Raw genomic sequence first — 7,931 nt, 5'->3', positions numbered from 1 at the left:
CTATCTCTTGGTGCACTATATAAAGTGAAAGTGAGTCTGATTAACAGCTGTTGCATTTTCACCATTTAGATAAGAATCTTTGTGTCACTCAAAATGTGGAAAAAATTGCATATACTGTAGCCATAATTTGTAGCACAGATTGTTGGATGAAATACAAACTAACCTTGCTTACTTATTTCAAAGCGAGGGCACATATTTCAGCCTTGTGGGAAAAAATGGACAAAGAGTTGCCAAATGCTTACAGCACCTGGTATTCCCAGGCGGTCTCCCATCCAAGTACTAACCAGGCCCGACCCTGCTTAGCTTCTGAGATCAGACGAGATCAGGCGTACTCAGGACAGTGTGGCCGTAAGCGAGAAACTATCTCTTGGTGCACTATATAAAGTCAAAGTGAGTCTGATTAACAGCTGTTGCATTTTCACCATTTAGATAAGAATCTTTGTGTCACTCAAAATGTGGAAAAAATTGCATATACTGTAGCCATAATTTGTAGCACAGATTGTTGGATGAAATACAAACTAACCTTGCTTACTTATTTCAAAGCGAGGGCACATATTTCAGCCTTGTGGGAAAAAACGGACAAAGAGTTGACAAAATGCTTACAGCACCTGGTATTCCCAGGCGGTCTCCCATCAAGTACTAACCAGGCCCGACCCTGCTTAGCTTCTGAGATCAGACGAGATCAGGCGTACTCAGGACAGTGTGGCCGTAAGCGAGAAACTATCTCTTGGTGCACTATATAAAGTCAAAGTGAGTCTGATTAACAGCTGTTGCATTTTCACCATTTAGATAAGAATCTTTGTGTCACTCAAAATTGCATATACTGTAGCCATAATTTGTAGCACAGATTGTTGGATGAAATACAAACTAACCTTGCTTACTTATTTCAAAGCGAGGGCACATATTTCAGCCTTGTGGGAAAAAACGGACAAAGAGTTGACAAAATGCTTACAGCACCTGGTATTCCCAGGCGGTCTCCCATCCAAGTACTAACCAGGCCCGACCCTGCTTAGCTTCTGAGATCAGACGAGATCAGGCGTACTCAGGACAGTGTGGCCGTAAGCGAAAACTATCTCTTGGTGCACTATATAAAGTCAAAGTGAGTCTGATTAACAGCTGTTGCATTTTCACCATTTAGATAAGAATCTTTGTGTCACTCAAAATGTGGAAAAAATTGCATATACTGTAGCCATAATTTGTAGCACAGATTGTTGGATGAAATACAAACTAACCTTGCTTACTTATTTCAAAGCGAGGGCACATATTTCAGCCTTGTGGGAAAAAACGGACAAAGAGTTGACAAAATGCTTACAGCACCTGGTATTCCCAGGCGGTCTCCCATCCAAGTACTAACCAGGCCCGACCCTGCTTAGCTTCTGAGATCAGACGAGATCAGGCGTACTCAGGACAGTGTGGCCGTAAGCGAGAAACCATCTCTTGGTGCACTATATAAAGTCAAAGTGAGTCTGATTAACAGCTGTTGCATTTCACCATTTAGATAAGAATCTTGTGTCACTCAAAATTGCATATACTGTAGCCATAATTTGTAGCACAGATTGTTGGATGAAATACAAACTAACCTTGCTTACTTATTTCAAAGCGAGGCACATATTTCAGCCTTGTGGGAAAAAACGGACAAAGAGTTGACAAAATGCTTACAGCACCTGGTATTCCCAGGCGGTCTCCCATCCAAGTACTAACCAGCCCGACCCTGCTTAGCTTCCGAGATCAGACGAGATCATATCAGGACAGTGTGGCCGTAAGCAAGAAAGAATCTTGTGTCACTCAAAAATTGCATATACTGTAGCCATAATTTGTAGCACAGATTGTTGGATGAAATACAAACTAACCTTGCTTACTTATTTCAAAGCGAGGGCACATATTTCAGCCTTGTGGGAAAAAAACGGACAAAGAGTTGACAAAATGCTTACAGCACCTGGTATTCCCAGGCGGTCTCCCATCCAAGTACTAACCAGGCCCGACCCTGCTTAGCTTCTGAGATCAGACGAGATCAGGCGTACTCAGGACAGTGTGGCCGTAAGCGAGAAACTATCTCTTGGTGCACTATATAAAGTCAAAGTGAGTCTGATTAACAGCTGTTGCATTTTCACCATTTAGATAAGAATCTTTGTGTCACTCAAAATTGCATATACTGTAGCCATAATTTGTAGCACAGATTGTTGGATGAAATACAAACTAACCTTGCTTACTTATTTCAAAGCGAGGGCACATATTTCAGCCTTGTGGGAAAAAACGGACAAAGAGTTGACAAAATGCTTACAGCACCTGGTATTCCCAGGCGGTCTCCCATCCAAGTACTAACCAGGCCCGACCCTGCTTAGCTTCTGAGATCAGACGAGATCAGGCGTACTCAGGACAGTGTGGCCGTAAGCGAGAAACTATCTCTTGGTGCACTATATAAAGTCAAAGTGAGTCTGATTAACAGCTGTTGCATTTTCACCATTTAGATAAGAATCTTTGTGTCACTCAAAATGTGGAAAAAATTGCATATACTGTAGCCATAATTTGTAGCACAGATTGTTGGATGAAATACAAACTAACCTTGCTTACTTATTTCAAAGCGAGGCACATATTTCAGCCTTGTGGGAAAAAACGGACAAAGAGTTGACAAAATGCTTACAGCACCTGGTATTCCCAGGCGGTCTCCCATCCAAGTACTAACCAGGCCCGACCCTGCTTAGCTTCTGAGATCAGACGAGATCAGGCGTACTCAGGACAGTGTGGCCGTGTTTTCGAGAAACTATCTCTTGGTGCACTATATAAAGTGAAAGTGAGTCTGATTAACAGCTGTTGCATTTTCACCATTTAGATAAGAATCTTTGTGTCACTCAAAATTGCATATACTGTAGCCATAATTTGTAGCACAGATTGTTGGATGAAATACAAACTAACCTTGCTTACTTATTTCAAAGTCACATATTTCAGCCTTGTGGGAAAAAAACGGACAAAGAGTTGACAAAATGCTTACAGCACCTGGTATTCCCAGGCGGTCTCCCATCCAAGTTTCCCGACCATTCCGAGATAGACGAATCAGGCGTGTGTCACTCAAAATGTGGAAAAATTGCATATACTGTAGCCATAATTTGTAGCACAGATTGTTGGATGAAATACAAACTAACCTTGCTTACTTATTTCAAAGCGAGGGCACATATTTCAGCCTTGTGGGAAAAAAACGGACAAAGAGTTGACAAAATGCTTACAGCACCTGGTATTCCCAGGCGGTCTCCCATCCAAGTACTAACCAGGCCCGACCCTGCTTAGCTTCTGAGATCAGACGAGATCAGGCGTACTCAGGCCAGTGTGGCCGTAAGCGAGAAACTATCTCTTGGTGCACTATATAAAGTCAAAGTGAGTCTGATTAACAGCTGTTGCGTTTTCACCATTTAGATAAGAATCTTTGTGTCACTCAAAATTGCATATACTGTAGCCATAATTTGTAGCACAGATTGTTGGATGAAATACAAACTAACCTTGCTTACTTATTTCAAAGCGAGGGCACATATTTCAGCCTTGTGGGAAAAACGGACAAAGAGTTGACAAAATGCTTACAGCACCTGGTATTCCCAGGCGGTCTCCCATCCAAGTACTAACCAGGCCCGACCCTGCTTAGCTTCTGAGATCAGACGAGATCAGGCGTACTCAGGACAGTGTGGCCGTAAGCGAGAAACTATCTCTTGGTGCACTATATAAAGTCAAAGTGAGTCTGATTAACAGCTGTTGCATTTTCACCATTTAGATAAGAATCTTTGTGTCACTCAAAATGTGGAAAAAATTGCATATACTGTAGCCATAATTTGTAGCACAGATTGTTGGATGAAATACAAACTAACCTTGCTTACTTATTTCAAAGCGAGGGCACATATTTCAGCCTTGTGGGAAAAAACGGACAAAGAGTTGACAAAATGCTTACAGCACCTGGTATTCCCAGGCGGTCTCCCATCCAAGTACTAACCAGGCCCGACCCTGCTTAGCTTCTGAGATCAGACGAGATCAGGCGTACTCAGGACAGTGTGGCCGTAAGCGAGAAACTATCTCTTGGTGCACTATATAAAGTCAAAGTGAGTCTGATTAACAGCTGTTGCATTTTCACCATTTAGATAAGAATCTTTGTGTCACTCAAAATTGCATATACTGTAGCCATAATTTGTAGCACAGATTGTTGGATGAAATACAAACTAACCTTGCTTACTTATTTCAGCTGGGCACATATTTCAGCCTTGTAGGAAAAAACGGACAAAGAGTTGACAAAATGCTTACAGCACCTGGTATTCCCAGGCGGTCTCCCTTCCAAGTACTAACCAGGCCCGACCCTGCTTAGCTTCTGAGATCAGACGAGATCAGGCGTTGGACAGTGATTGCATTACTGTAATACAGAAACTAACCTCTCTTGGTATTTCAGCCTTGTGGGAAAAAACGGACAAAGAGTTGACAAAATGCTTACAGCACCTGGTATTCCCAGGCAGTCTGATTAACCAGGCTGTTGCTTCAGATTTTCACCACAGTGTGGCCGTAGCGAGAAACTATCTCTTGGTGCACTATATAAAGTCAAAGTGAGTCTGATTAACAGCTGTTGCATTTTCACCATTTAGATAAGAATCTTTGTGTCACTCAAAAAAAATTGCATATACTGTAGCCATAATTTGTAGCACAGATTGTTGGATGAAATACAAACTAACCTTGCTTACTTATTTCAAAGCGAGGGCACATATTTCAGCCTTGTGGGAAAAAACGGACAAAGAGTTGACAAAATGCTTACAGCACCTGGTATTCCCAGGCGGTCTCCCATCAAGTACTAACCAGGCCCGACCCTGCTTAGCTTCTGAGATCAGACGAGATCAGGCGTACTCAGGACAGTGTGGCCGTAAGCGAGAAACTATCTCTTGGTGCACTATATAAAGTCAAAGTGAGTCTGATTAACAGCTGTTGCATTTTCACCATTTAGATAAGAATCTTTGTGTCACTCAAAATTGCATATACTGTAGCCATAATTTGTAGCACAGATTGTTGGATGAAATACAAACTAACCTTACTTATTTCAAAGCGAGGGCACATATTTCAGCCTTGTGGGAAAAAACGGACAAAGAGTTGACAAAATGCTTACAGCACCTGGTATTCCCAGGCGGTCTCCCAAAGTACTAACCAGGCCCTGACCCTGCTTAGCTGTGGCTGAGATCAGGTGCACGAGATAAGGCGATTAACACTCAGGACAAAATGTGTGGCCATAATTTGTAGCACAGATTGTTGGATGAAATACAAACTAACCTCTCTTATTTCAAAGGTGCACTATTTCATAAAGTTGACAAAATGCTGCACCTGGTCTGATTAAACAGCTGTTGCATTTTCACCATTTAGATATCTCTTGGTGCACTATATAAAGTCAAAGTGAGTCTGATTAACAGCTGTTGCATTTTCACCATTTAGATAAGAATCTTTGTGTCACTCAAAATTGGAAAAAATTGCATATACTGTAGCCATAATTTGTAGCACAGATTGTTGGATGAAATACAAACTAACCTTGCTTACTTATTTCAAAGCGAGGGCACATATTTCAGCCTTGTGGGAAAAAACGGACAAAGAGTTGACAAAATGCTTACAGCACCTGGTATTCCCAGGCGGTCTCCCATCAAGTACTAACCAGGCCCGACCCTGCTTAGCTTCTGAGATCAGACGAGATCAGGCGTACTCAGGACAGTGTGGCCGTAAGCGAGAAACTATCTCTTGGTGCACTATATAAAGTCAAAGTGAGTCTGATTAACAGCTGTTGCATTTTCACCATTTAGATAAGAATCTTTGTGTCACTCAAAATTGCATATACTGTAGCCATAATTTGTAGCACAGATTGTTGGATGAAATACAAACTAACCTTGCTTACTTATTTCAAAGCGAGGCACATATTTCAGCCTTGTGGGAAAAAACGGACAAAGAGTTGACAAAATGCTTACAGCACCTGGTATTCCCAGGCGGTCTCCCATCCAAGTACTAACCAGGCCCGACCCTGCTTAGCTTCCGAGATCAGACGAGATCAGGCGTACTTTTTTTTTCTTTTATTATGAAAAAAACACATAATATTTCCAACGTTCAATCAATTTATAAGAAAGGATGAACAATTCATCCTTTTACAAAATCAAAAAAGAAAAGAAAAGAAAACCTATTAAAAACCCAATCATCCACCAAAACCAATTAATAATTAAAACCAAGTTTTCCATTCGACTCAATTTCAATAAAAGTGCTCCCCCACACAAACAATTTTTCAAAATTACATCCACCATATTTATATATTACTTCTATATCTTTCTCTAAAATACTTCTAAATAAAACCTCCACACTCACAATTTTCCCTTCATAATGTCCCAAATTCCTTCTTAGTCTTACAGCGTATCTGGCATGACTAAGAACAAAATTCATCAAATTAAAATTAAAAACTTTGCTTTTCCCAGTTAAACCAAAAAGAAACAACCTCCTCCACTCAACCCCAGCAACAATCTCTTCTCCCCAATGTTGTACTAAAATCCCCTTTAAAAACTTATGAAACTCTTCTAATCTACTACATTCAACAAAAAAGTGCATAAAATTTTCCACCCCCGTACCACAAATATCACATTCCCTTTTAACATCTCTATTTATTTGATGTAAAACCACGTTCGTAAAAATCCTATTATGTTTCAATTTAAAATCATTGTCTTCACATTCTATAGAATTATATTTTACATTTACATTCTTCCATATTGATTTCACATCTATATTTGCAAACACCCTAGACCACACTTTTTCCGAAGCAGGAGTTTTTATCTCTCTTAAAATACATTTTTCATAAACCTTTTTAACTTTCAAACCTGACAAATCATACTTCTTCCCATTACTTTCATAATATAAAACCGGTAAACCCTTAGCTCTTGTAGCCACCTCTTTATTTATTAAAACACCCCACTCCCCAGGAAGACATCCTAATATTCTCTTATACATGTTCTCCACAGTAGTTCTACTTATTTCATCATTTTCTTCATCCACATTATCAAATATTGCCTGACATGGAAGGAACCCCGGAATGACCTCATATAAAATGTCCCCAATCTGTCTCATCCCAGCCCTCATAAAATATTTACAAAACAACATCTTATTATTATACTGTATCTTGGGATTTAAAAAAAAATGGCTGATTTAAAATATTGTCTAAAATGGTACACTCATAATAAATATTTGGTAAAACTCCCCCAAGCCTCAAACACTTCTCTATAAAACAAAGGTATATTACCTAACATTTCCTTTTTCATACACATCAATAAACCATTGTCCCCATCCTCCCAACCTCCTGCAAATACTCCTTAAAAATATTTTCCATCCATAATCTAATTCACCATATAAATATTTACGTACACATTTTGACTCTAATTGCTTTTTTCCTCACATTTAAATCCACCAACTTCAAACCCCCTCCTCATAACCTGCAATCAAAGTTTTAAAATAAATTTTCGCACCTTTCCCATCCCATAAAAAATCAACTAGAATCTTATTTATTTCCGATAAAACCCATTCTGGTACGTCTAAAACATTCATGACATGAATAAAAATTGACATCAGCAAGGAATTTACAACAATTACTTTCCCTTTTAATTTCAAAGACCTCCCCCTCCACATATTTACCACCTTTCTAACTTTATTCATTACACCACTCCATGTCAGATCCCTAGCTTCCTGTTCCTTCACCCCTAAAAACACACCTAACACCTTAAAATAATCATTTACCATTTTAAAAGGAAAAGTCCCTCATTAATCTTCCCAACATACATTATTACTGACTTCTCCATATTCACTTTTGCTCCTGAGGCTTGCTCATATGCTAAAACACTCCATCACCCTTTAACACTTCCTCATCTCTAACTGTTATTGTGGTATCGTCTGCATATTGATGA

At 39.7% G+C, this 7,931-nt stretch overlaps 11 non-coding genes and 3 pseudogenes across 11 annotated transcripts; all 14 read right to left on the bottom strand.

The window, feature by feature from the left end:
• Positions 1–235: 235 nt before the first annotated feature.
• On the bottom strand, positions 236–354 carry LOC135566155 (5S ribosomal RNA). The gene has a single exon (XR_010461994.1). It is a non-coding gene; the product is annotated as a 5S ribosomal RNA (ribosomal RNA).
• Positions 355–596: 242 nt separating this feature from the next.
• On the bottom strand, positions 597–714 carry LOC135566159 (5S ribosomal RNA). Its single transcript, XR_010461998.1, has one exon. It is a non-coding gene; the product is annotated as a 5S ribosomal RNA (ribosomal RNA).
• A 231-nt stretch (positions 715–945) lies between these two features.
• Positions 946–1,064, bottom strand: LOC135566154 (5S ribosomal RNA). The gene has a single exon (XR_010461993.1). It is a non-coding gene; the product is annotated as a 5S ribosomal RNA (ribosomal RNA).
• A 241-nt stretch (positions 1,065–1,305) lies between these two features.
• On the bottom strand, positions 1,306–1,424 carry LOC135566166 (5S ribosomal RNA). The gene has a single exon (XR_010462002.1). It is a non-coding gene; the product is annotated as a 5S ribosomal RNA (ribosomal RNA).
• A 228-nt stretch (positions 1,425–1,652) lies between these two features.
• On the bottom strand, positions 1,653–1,765 carry LOC135566162 (5S ribosomal RNA; annotated as a pseudogene).
• A 159-nt stretch (positions 1,766–1,924) lies between these two features.
• LOC135566165 (5S ribosomal RNA) lies at positions 1,925–2,043 on the bottom strand. The gene has a single exon (XR_010462001.1). It is a non-coding gene; the product is annotated as a 5S ribosomal RNA (ribosomal RNA).
• Positions 2,044–2,274: 231 nt separating this feature from the next.
• On the bottom strand, positions 2,275–2,393 carry LOC135566164 (5S ribosomal RNA). The gene has a single exon (XR_010462000.1). It is a non-coding gene; the product is annotated as a 5S ribosomal RNA (ribosomal RNA).
• A 241-nt stretch (positions 2,394–2,634) lies between these two features.
• On the bottom strand, positions 2,635–2,753 carry LOC135566160 (5S ribosomal RNA; annotated as a pseudogene).
• Positions 2,754–3,214: 461 nt separating this feature from the next.
• Positions 3,215–3,333, bottom strand: LOC135566156 (5S ribosomal RNA). The gene has a single exon (XR_010461995.1). It is a non-coding gene; the product is annotated as a 5S ribosomal RNA (ribosomal RNA).
• Positions 3,334–3,563: 230 nt separating this feature from the next.
• Positions 3,564–3,682, bottom strand: LOC135566163 (5S ribosomal RNA). Its single transcript, XR_010461999.1, has one exon. It is a non-coding gene; the product is annotated as a 5S ribosomal RNA (ribosomal RNA).
• Positions 3,683–3,924: 242 nt separating this feature from the next.
• LOC135566153 (5S ribosomal RNA) lies at positions 3,925–4,043 on the bottom strand. The gene has a single exon (XR_010461992.1). It is a non-coding gene; the product is annotated as a 5S ribosomal RNA (ribosomal RNA).
• Positions 4,044–4,271: 228 nt separating this feature from the next.
• Positions 4,272–4,392, bottom strand: LOC135566161 (5S ribosomal RNA; annotated as a pseudogene).
• Positions 4,393–4,770: 378 nt separating this feature from the next.
• LOC135566158 (5S ribosomal RNA) lies at positions 4,771–4,888 on the bottom strand. The gene has a single exon (XR_010461997.1). It is a non-coding gene; the product is annotated as a 5S ribosomal RNA (ribosomal RNA).
• Positions 4,889–5,608: 720 nt separating this feature from the next.
• LOC135566157 (5S ribosomal RNA) lies at positions 5,609–5,726 on the bottom strand. Its single transcript, XR_010461996.1, has one exon. It is a non-coding gene; the product is annotated as a 5S ribosomal RNA (ribosomal RNA).
• Positions 5,727–7,931: the final 2,205 nt, after the last annotated feature.

This window comes from Oncorhynchus nerka, unplaced genomic scaffold, assembly GCF_034236695.1.
Source record: "Oncorhynchus nerka isolate Pitt River unplaced genomic scaffold, Oner_Uvic_2.0 unplaced_scaffold_6927, whole genome shotgun sequence".
NCBI lineage: Eukaryota > Metazoa > Chordata > Actinopteri > Salmoniformes > Salmonidae > Oncorhynchus > Oncorhynchus nerka.
This window is presented reverse-complemented; position numbering and strand designations above follow the sequence as displayed.